We start from the raw sequence: 12,500 nt of genomic DNA, 5'->3' as shown, positions 1-12,500 counted from the left end.
CAGAATCGCGTAATTTGCAAAGCAAAGTTTTCAATTAGAGAGTAAAAGAGCATTTGCCTGCGCTCACACATTGTGTTTGTCAGAGGAGGCAAAATTAGATTTGTCAATTACCATACAAGAGTCACATATTTTAAATGTGTGTACGTACATGTATTTATCTATCTATATATAAATACATATATTATGTGTGTGTGTATAAATGTTCATATATGTATGTATGTATGTATGTATGTATGTATGTATGTATGTATGTATATATATATATATATATATATATATATATATATATATATATATATATATATATATATATATATATATATATATATATATAATCAAAAAATAAGCAACACAGATTTCAAAGGTGATTGCAGTACGCACGTTTCATGCTACTCTAATTTATTTAAGTAATGCGAGCATTACATTAAATGCAATATGAAGAGCAATCTTCAGCTGCACGAAAATGCAGAAAATTACAGTAGAATAGACATATTATAAATGTGGCAACATTTCAAATCCAAGTGGGAGAGAGAATACATAAAAATCCAAGTGGGAGGAAGAATACATAAATCAATCTTGACATAGCCGAGTCTATCAGGCTAGTAATTGATTCTAGACAAAGGTTCTAACTGTCTCAGATTTTATTGTTTCTTATCTAGTGGTGATAGCATAAGGGACAATTACTTCTAAAGAAAGGGAATGTGTAAGCAGTATGCATGGACAAGGCTATAAAATGTATTAGAATATAAAGGTTTCACTGGTCAGAGTAGTATCAGGTCATTTTACTATCAAAATGTTGAGGAATTAAAACCCTAGGTATATGGGTCAAATAGGTTTTTTTCTTTTAGTCTGAATAGAGCAACATTATAGTGGTACAGACAACAATAATATTTTAACCAAGATTTTTCACAATAAGAGGTATGTTAATAAAATAAATAAAATGAGATGTAATTATTTTCTACAAAAATCATGAAATAATGTCAGTATTGAATTCAGGGGCTCTAGATAGGGTGTAAAGTTTAAGGATATTAAGTATATTGGGTTCATGAAAACTATTTTGAATTATCTTAAAAAAAATTATAGCTGAAAATAAGATAATGATACTATTTAGGAGACACATAGGTAAGCTTTATTTATATAATGTGAATAAAAAATAAAAATTATTATCGGATTTATATTAGTTTATAATAATGTGTTTACTAAGGTTTAAGGGACTGAAAAAAGAAAGGATGTTAGGAAATAACAAGGATATTCAATACAGGAATCTGATGATTGATTTAAGTAGATTAGATGTTAAGGTGAGAGATCAGGAATATATGTTATAAAGGTTCAATTACCAATATAAATATGTGCTAATTGATAGTCCTAGATGACCATAATAGAAGTAAAGTACTATAATTTGATAACTTTAGTTACTTAATAAAGGCCTATTTTTTAAAAACACACATATATATATATATATATATATATATATCTATGGGTGGTCATTGGGTTATATATATACTCCAACCTACACCTAGCCTGTTATATATGTATATGTATATATATATATATATATATATATATATATATATATATATATATATATATATATATATATATATATATATATATATATATATATATATATATATACATATATATATATATATACATGAAGTGCAAGTATTTATTTTGCAGATGTGTCATGTGTGGAAATGTTCAAGAAAACACAAATATAATCAACAAAAAACTTAGTTTCACTCATTATGGATTGCAGAGTCATTAATTCAGGACATATCGTTATTAAAGAAGAAGCCAGCTTATTAATTACTAACGTATTTATCTCGTCTCTTTCTTCTTCTGTTTTTTCCCTGCACTTCAGAAGGGAAAGGGAGGGAGGAAGGGGAGGGAGAGAGAATAGTGACGATTGTAAGAACGAAACTGGAGAGAGATTATTTCTTGCGTGAAATTTATTTATTTATTCATTCTATTGTAAAGAAGAGAGTCTGAAATGAAGGAGCGAACCTACAATGCAATTATGTAACCTGAAGATGTAGAAAGAGAGAGAGAGAAAGAGATGTGGTGGAGATATAAGAATAATTGTTGTCATTAAAGAGTCTATAGTGACCCTTAACAGTCTTATGGCCAGATAAAATGTTCTGGGAGGTCTCAAGAACTCAATATGTTCAATCGCCGTGACGAGTGAAGAAGCTAACATTCATTTTTTATTCACGTAAGAGTGAGAGAAAGTTGGGGCAAAAGAGCACAAAAGGGGTCACCACTACTCCCTGTCGGAGCCTCGGTGTTTTCGCTCAATAAACACTCACAACGCCCGGTCTGGGAATCGAAACCGTGATCCTCCGAACGCGAGTCTGTTGCCCTAACAACTGGGCCAATGCGCCTCCACCGGTTTATTGTTAATAATTAATGTTTATTAGACTAACGTACTTCATATGTAGAGTTCAAACATTCTAAAAAAAATAAAAATCTACATCTACAATAGTTTCCGACTGGTTTGATCTTCGATCGTTAATATATGTCGTTTTTTTTTCTTTCTGGATACATGCCCAGTTCCAGATAGGTAGGAATCGAACAAGGGACTTTTATTTACAAACTAGGGAAAGTAACGCTTTTATTACCCCAGCTGCTGTCGCATTTGTCAAAAGGAATTATCCTAAAACAAATGGCGATGTTTTGTAAATTCTCGCCTTTATATACAGACTACGACAAGGATGAAAAATAAACAGTTTCGTTTAACAGTGGAATTCAATCTACACCGTGTTTAGATGTATGTCATGAAAAACGGCATGGTTCCAATCTTCTGTAATAATCTACAGAAGCTAAAAGATTTCGCAGTAATAAGCTCGGTTGGCAGCCTTTCATATTTATATTTATTGGTTGTCATATTGTGCGACAAGAACTTCATAGCGGATCAAGCCTTATTATGAGACCATCTCGGTGTTGTGTGTGTGGGGGACAATTCCCCTAACCAACCACCCACACCCTTTCCTGCGAGTAAAGAGAAGAAACATTCTTGCAAACCGTGACGTGTTTGAAGTAAGTTTATAATTGACACCAACCACAGGAGAGAGTCTCCATATGGTCACCCGATCTGCTAGAAATAGCAGTCAATTCTCTCACAAATTATACTCTACCTTCGTAAAAATAACTGGACTCATCGGATGGGTACATAGTAATCATAGATGCATAGCGGATAATGCAGTCCTAGATGCATTCACGGCTGATATACACAGACACGTTAGTAGTGTTGAGAAGTTCGTTAACTTACTACAGGATTCCAGGTTCTATCCCATTGCACGGAAGCATGAACTGGTGTCTTCGCACAGCGGGCAAATGTTCTTCTGCGATAGCTTCAATGAAATTGAGATTTGCACTTGGAAATTGCCAAAAGTTACTTGGTATTGAAATTTGGACTTTGGAAATCTCAATAGAAGCATGGGTGTGAATGGATAGAATATGCATGTATTTGAGATGAGATGTATGTGACTGTCAAGATGAATGTCTTTCTACTCGATTTATGACGAATGTCCTCGTGGTGGGAGGGGCACGAGAGAGAGAGAAAGAGAGAGAGAGCGTCTGCGTGTGCGAGTGTGTGTGTGTGTGTGTAATATACACGGGAGGTGTATCTGTTTGTGAAGGTACGTATATAAATATTGTTATGAAGGAGTATGTATTTTCTTTCGTCTTTTACTTGATTCAGTCATTGGACAACGACCATGTTGGGGAACCATCTTGAAGAATTCTTAGTCAAGTGAATCGACCACAGTTTTTATCTTTTATTAAGCCTGCTACTTATTCTATCAGTCTCTTTTGTTAAACCGCTAAGTTACGAGGATGTAAATACACCAACACTGGTTGTCAAGAGGTGGTGGTGGACAAACACAAAGACACTCACACACACACGTACACACACATGTATATATATATATATATATATATATATATATATATATATATATATATATATATATATATATATATATATAAATATATATATATATATATATATATATATATATATATATATATATATATATATAAATATATATATATATATATATATATATATATATATATATATATATATATATATATATATATATATACGGGCTTCTTTCAGTTTCCGTCTATCAAATCCACTCAGAAGGTTTTGGTCGACTCGAGGCTATTGCAGAAAACACTTGTCCAAGGTGTTATGTTGTGGGACTGAACTCAGAACCATGTGGTTGGGAAGCAATCTTCATACCACATACTCACGCCTGAGCCTGTGTTCTTGACCTAATTAATATAAAGTGCGTATTTCATAATATAAGCTAAATCAGATTCTGTACTCAACAGACACCCGTCCTGTAGTCTAGGTTCGGCTAATGTAACGAATATAAAATGTATTATTCTCAAGTTACAGGAAGAGCATTAACAAATCTGAAGTGTCATAGATTTATTTTGTTGAATTCTAACCTGAGGGGCGCCAGAGAATTAAGCGGAAATTCTATGACTAACTTAAAAGACATGTATTGAAACATTAACATTAAACGTCTTATTAAGGAATTATGGCGCATTGGACGAAGGAAATTACGCTCTGTTATGTTCATGATTTTCCATAGGACAATTTTTCTACAAATGATTTGAACTAGCTTCAGCAGGAATTGATATCCACTTTTCATTTCGGTCCGGAATAAAGGATGGAAGCTTACAATCTTGCTACTTTCAAGAAGAATATTAACTTATCTTTCGAATAGAAATTTGAATGTTTGCCTGCGAGAACATTCTACTATTATTACTCGTATATGTTTTCGAGCCAATACACACATGCATACGTATGTACATACATATATCTGTGCATGTGTGTGTGTCTGTTTGTGCGGGTGTGTGTGTTTATTTGTGTGTGTGTGTGTGTGTGTGTGTGTGTGTGTGTGTGTGTGTGTGTGTGTGTGCGTGTGTGTGTGTGTGTGTGTGTAAATGGATATGCCTAATCGTCCGAGTTCAATTACAGGGCTTAGAAAAACTGAAGGACTGCTGCAGTAAGTGTATAAATCCGAGAGGAGAATATGTTGAATAAAATCCTTATTAACTGATCTTCCTGTATTTTCTTTTACCCAAAGCCAGGAACATGTCAGCGCCACCTCATATATGTCAAACAAGGATCAGTACTGAAAAGACTTCCGTCGTTATCGACGATGCGCATCTAGTTAGTTGTTCGATCAACTGAACATCTGATTCGCTGACTTAGTATTGTAGGTGGCCGAGTATTCCACTGGTACTTGTATTCTTAACGTATTTGCTAAACGAGTAAAAGGAAGCTGCAATACTTGACAAGGATCTTTAATTACAGGGGAAATCATCCAATGAGTATCCATAAGCCCACAGTTTACAGTTTCATTCCGTGTAAACCTTTTAGATAAAAGGCGAAATGACGAATGTTTTTTCATTTCAAATATACATAAATACATACATGTATACATAGATACACACACACACACACACACACACACACACACACACAGAATAGATATGAGAAGTGAGGTGACAGAGTAGAGTTAGCCAGCGGAACACTGTGAATGTGAGAGCTGGATTGAGAAAGAGCTGCGCAAGGGCTCGGCTAATACTGAAAATGGCATTCATTTTCAACGTGAAACGAAGTGACTTGCTGAAGAACATAACGTGACATCTGGTCCATTCATCGAACTCACAACCTTTACGGTTATAACCCGAACGCCATAACTACTAACTCACGTGCATATCTAACTGAAAAGAATAGACGTGAGAATTAAACTGGGAAAAGCATCTGAGACGCAATTTCAACATTGATAGTTGCCAGCGTGTTTGTGTATGTGTGTGCGTATGTCTTTGTCTTGCGCGCGTGTGAGTGTGTGTGTGCGCGTGCACGTAGGCCAATATTTATACATTTGCTTAACAGCAAATGTTGTTTTGTTACAGACATATTTGAAAGTAGGGCGTTGAACTGAGATAGACATTCTAGAAGCTATGAGTACTAATGGGCGCCGAAATCCATTAAACAAAAACGATTTTCTTCAGCTCTTCTGATTACCAAGCATTGTCTTCAAGAGAATATTTAAAGATCTTTAATGATTTATCGAAGACAAACATACTCCTCTTTAGAATGTGTTCCACCGAGAAAAACTCAACCATTTACACTAATTCAACGGGAAGACAATTTAATCCTCCACGTCAAGTGTGCCGGAGCTCCATCACATTCGATCTTTTATCTTCTACTTGTTTCAGTCATTAAACTACGGCCTTGCTAGAGCACTTCCTTGGAGGGTTTAGTCCAACAAGTCGATCCAAGTACTGAAAAGGAATCGAAATCACAATCTTACGATCATGAGTGAAACACTCTAACCCCTTAAACCACGAAGCGCTGTGCATAGAAATAATTATATACATGTATTTATTTTGTTATTTTTGTTGTTTATTTCCTGGTCACCTTTGATCAAGAAGACCTACAATCGCGTCATCGTCGTTATATACGACTACATCTCTCATCGGTGCGCCGACGCAAATTGTAGCCGACGAAGACAACGATGATGATGATGATGATGATGATGATGATGATGATGATAACAGTGGTGGTTGTGGTGGTGTACATATATGTACACATAAACACACACACAGATATATATATATGTGTGTGTGTGTGTGTGTGTGTGTGTGTGTGTGTGTGTATGTGTGTGTGTGTGTGTGTGTGTGTGTATGTGTGTGTGTGTGTGTGTGTGTGTGTCTATGTATATAAACAATATATGAGTATATGCATATATATGTACATGTATGTATATGCGTTCATCTACATGTACACATAGATACATAACTAGGTACATGACGTGGCAAAAGAACAAGGACAAAATGGTAAACAAGGTGCAACAAACAAGCAGGCCACATAGAAAGATCCCCTTCATCAGCTGCCACCATTAAAACTCTGGCGTTTCGAAGAATTAAGGCAGTACGCATCGTTAAATTAAATTGTGTTCATATATATATACACACATATATATATATATATATATATATATATATATATATATATATATATATATAGGTCATGAGCACTACTACCTTTCCTTTTCTAGTTAAGGCATTAGGGAAAAAAACAGCCGATCATTAAACCAACGAATCATAGGTTGTTTCTGAAACACACCTAGCCAGCCAGCCAATTAGTTCGCCAGCCAATCACCATAACATTTCCGTAATTATCACCACTAGTCAAACTTATACACCACCATCTTAAAAAGCCAGTTAGCCACCTTGACTTTTTAAATACCATTTATAGACACAATGAACAATGGCATTTGAGTGACGGGTCTCAGATTAAGTTGCCAATATTCTGGCAATAAAAATCAATTTGAGCAGCAAAGAATTTCACATGAATCTTAATGATCATGTTGTCGGTAGTTAACCAATTTTGTTATGGACAACGTCCATCAAAAAAATTAGATCATGGCGAATGACTGTAGTATCTCTACGCTCACTTAGACAAACTACAGTTAAGGAAATGACGAAGGGTTCCTCTGACAATAACCTAGGTAGGTTTTCATGTTCTGCTTACATCGATACCACACTCCATCTTGGCATCATCAACGTCAATAAGGTTGCTACTACGGCATCATTTACATAATTAGCTCTTCCTCCCTCTTCTCATTCACCGCCTAATCATCATCCTCATCTTCATCAGCATCTTCATTGTCGTCATCATCCTCATTGTCATCATTATATATATATATATATATATATATATATATATATATATATATATATATATATATATATATATATATATATATATATATATATATATATATATATATATATATATATATATTCTTTTACTTGTTTCAGTCATTTGACTGCGGCCATTCTGGAGTACCGCCTTTAGTCGAGCAAGTCGACGACAGGATTTATTTTTTGTAAGCCTAGTACTTATTCTATCGGTCTCTTGTGCCGAACCGTAAATGTACCAGCATCGGTAGTCAAGCGAAGACAAACACAGTCACACAAATACACACACACGCTCACACGCTCGCGCGTGCACACACACACATACACACACACACACACACACATACACACACACACACACACACACACACATATATATATATATATATATATATATACATATATATATACGTCTACCAAATCTACCACTTACAAGGCTTTAGTCGGCCCGAGGCTATAGTAGAACACACTTGCCCAAGGTCCCATGCAGTAGGACTGAACCCGAAACTATGTGGTTGGTAAGCAAGCTACTTCCTACACAGCATCGCCAGCACACACACACATATGTATGTATATATATATATATATATATATATATATATATATATATATATATATATATATATATATATATATATATATGTATGTATGTATGTATTAGAAGGTTTGGAGGTGATGTACAGGTATTATATATTAGAAAAAATAAGGTACACAGAGATATGGATGGTTGTACATTTACAGAGTTTTATTAATATGTCACGTGTTTTTATAAATCATATATTAGCCCTTGCATCTATTCCACATACATGAAGAGTTTCATCACATTTTCTATTTATAAAATTATTGCACGCATAAGCCATTGTTCAAACTGAAACTATGGACGAAAACAGTGACCCAATGTACGGCACAATGGGCAAAATTGCAGAATCGCGTAATTTGCAAAGCAAAGTTTTCAATTAGAGAGTAAAAGAGCATTCCTGCGCTCACACATTGTGTTTGTCAGAGGAGGCAAAATTAGATTTGTCAATTACCATACAAGAGTCACATATTTTAAATGTGTGTACGTACATGTATTTATCTATCTATATATAAATACATATATTATGTGTGTGTGTATAAATGTTCATATATGTATGTATGTATGTATGTATGTATGTATGTATGTATGTATGTATATATATATATATATATATATATATATATATATATATATATATATATATATATATATATATATATATATATATATATATATAATCAAAAAATAAGCAACACAGATTTCAAAGGTGATTGCAGTACGCACGTTTCATGCTACTCTAATTTATTTAAGTAATGCGAGCATTACATTAAATGCAATATGAAGAGCAATCTTCAGCTGCACGAAAATGCAGAAAATTACAGTAGAATAGACATATTATAAATGTGGCAACATTTCAAATCCAAGTGGGAGAGAGAATACATAAAAATCCAAGTGGGAGGAAGAATACATAAATCAATCTTGACATAGCCGAGTCTATCAGGCTAGTAATTGATTCTAGACAAAGGTTCTAACTGTCTCAGATTTTATTGTTTCTTATCTAGTGGTGATAGCATAAGGGACAATTACTTCTAAAGAAAGGGAATGTGTAAGCAGTATGCATGGACAAGGCTATAAAATGTATTAGAATATAAAGGTTTCACTGGTCAGAGTAGTATCAGGTCATTTTACTATCAAAATGTTGAGGAATTAAAACCCTAGGTATATGGGTCAAATAGGTTTTTTTCTTTTAGTCTGAATAGAGCAACATTATAGTGGTACAGACAACAATAATATTTTAACCAAGATTTTTCACAATAAGAGGTATGTTAATAAAATAAATAAAATGAGATGTAATTATTTTCTACAAAAATCATGAAATAATGTCAGTATTGAATTCAGGGGCTCTAGATAGGGTGTAAAGTTTAAGGATATTAAGTATATTGGGTTCATGAAAACTATTTTGAATTATCTTAAAAAAAATTATAGCTGAAAATAAGATAATGATACTATTTAGGAGACACATAGGTAAGCTTTATTTATATAATGTGAATAAAAAATAAAAATTATTATCGGATTTATATTAGTTTATAATAATGTGTTTACTAAGGTTTAAGGGACTGAAAAAAGAAAGGATGTTAGGAAATAACAAGGATATTCAATACAGGAATCTGATGATTGATTTAAGTAGATTAGATGTTAAGGTGAGAGATCAGGAATATATGTTATAAAGGTTCAATTACCAATATAAATATGTGCTAATTGATAGTCCTAGATGACCATAATAGAAGTAAAGTACTATAATTTGATAACTTTAGTTACTTAATAAAGGCCTATTTTTTAAAAACACACATATATATATATATATATATATATATATCTATGGGTGGTCATTGGGTTATATATATACTCCAACCTACACCTAGCCTGTTATATATGTATATGTATATATATATATATATATATATATATATATATATATATATATATATATATATATATATATATATATATATATATATATATATATATATATATACATATACATATATAACAGGCTAGGTGTAGGTTGGAGTATATATATAACCCAATGACCACCCACAACTAATATTTCCCTAATCTCAATTATTACATTTATAGTTATTTATTACTTGACTTTATTGCACCCTGCCTCTACTCTTTTTCTTTTCCGTCTTCTCTCCCTGCCATTTTGCCTTCTCGTTCGTTTCTTTTCTAAACATTCTACCACCATCATCACCACTGCCACTTCCAAATTCAACCGTACATTGCTATAAGGAAGATCTTTTGGAGTTGACACCTCCGTTTCAATCTTTGACTCCTGACAAATTCCCCTTGAAAAGACCCGCCTGATAGATATCACGGCTCCTCAAATATATCCTTACTAAATACACATACGCACACACACACACATACACTCTCTCTTTCTCTCTCTATTTATCTATTTCTATCTCCCTCTCTCTCTCTCTCTCTCTCGCTCACACACTCACACGCACACACACACATACATATACACACGCATACACACACACCTAGTGTCAGAGTTCATTAGCTGAAATATAACAGGCAACCACTGAGAAAAATCTAAGGCTCCAGGTCAAACTCAACAGGTCACTTCAATTATATCAGTTAAGTGTTCCTACTCTACTGCCATCAAATCGATTCAATTACCTTCCGTTGATAGATTGGCAGAATCGTTAGTGCGTCGGACAAAATGCCTTGTAGAATTCAGTTACAATTATACTTTTACGCTTTTAATCTTTTACTAGTTTTATGGCACTGGACGGGTTATGGCAATGCTGCAGCGTCGCCTTCAGGGTCGTTTCGTTGATCGAATTGACGTCTTAAACTTGTTATTAAGCCTGGTACTTATTCTACCGGTTTTTGTCGAGCCGCAAATTTAGAGGAGACGTAAACAAACCAGCACCCGTTGTCGAGAGATGAAACACATACGCTCAAATTCTCACACACTTACATACACACACATTGATATATATATGATGTATACGTATATATATATATGATGTATACATACATACATATATATATATATATATATATATATATATATATATATATATATATATATATATATATATATAATATAATATAAGAGAAATTACCTATAACAGGTAACTTCTACACGCTAGAAGACGGCCAAAACGACCGAAAACCACAAAAAGTTTAAACATTTCAAAGGAAAGGAAAATAAAAGCTTTTACCTTACTTTTCACGGTTAGACCTATAGGTTTCGAATTTTTTTAGTAAATAAAATGTTTTTACTAGGCAAATTCTCTTCAGTAACCAGCTGTTAAAGATTAACGTATAACTATGAGACAAAACGCACGTGTCTCTTAGATATATATTATAATTTTTTCAAAATCCACTGAAATTTATGTACGGAATGACTGTGTGGTAAGTAGCTTGCTCACCAACTACATGGTCCCGGGTTCGGTCCCACTGCGTTGCACCTTGGGCAAATGTCTCTCCAAAGACTTGTGAGTGGATTTGGTAGACGGAAACCGTCGTATATGTATATATATATACATGTGTGTGTGTGAGTGTGTGTGTGTGTGTGTGTGTGTGTGTGTGTGTGTGTGTGTGTATGTGTGTGTGTCTGTGTTTGTACCCCCAACATTGCTTGACAACCGATGCTGGTGTGTATACGTCCCCATAACTTAACGGTTCGGCAAAAGACACCGATAGAATAAGTACTAGGCTTACAAAGAATAAGCTCTGGGGTCGATTTGCTCGACTAAAGGCGGTGCTCCAGCATGACCGCAGTCAAATGACTGAAGCAAGTAAAAGAATAATATATATATATATATATATATATATATATATATATATATATATATATATATATATATATATATATATATATATATCCATATATATATATATATATAAATATATATATATATATATATATATATATATATATATATATATATATATATATATACACACATATATATCTTTAGGTATGTGTGTGTGTGCGTGTGTGTGTGTGTGTGCGTGTGTGTGTGTGTGTGTGCGTGTGTATGTGTGTGTGTGTGCATATGTCTTTTGATTGCCCTGCATGCTTTAGCAATGCAACTTATCTTGGTATAACCACCAGAAATCACGGATCATCATACAAACGCTCCACTGGCCTTGATATTTTTCTTCTATTCACAAAATATCTGAGTCAAAATCTACATCTTAACCTTCGTTCTGCGTAACACAGCTT

The sequence above is a fragment of the Octopus bimaculoides genome, chromosome 6 (assembly GCF_046866305.1).
Source record: "Octopus bimaculoides isolate indiv1 chromosome 6, ASM4686630v1, whole genome shotgun sequence".
NCBI lineage: Eukaryota > Metazoa > Mollusca > Cephalopoda > Octopoda > Octopodidae > Octopus > Octopus bimaculoides.
This window is presented reverse-complemented; position numbering follows the sequence as displayed.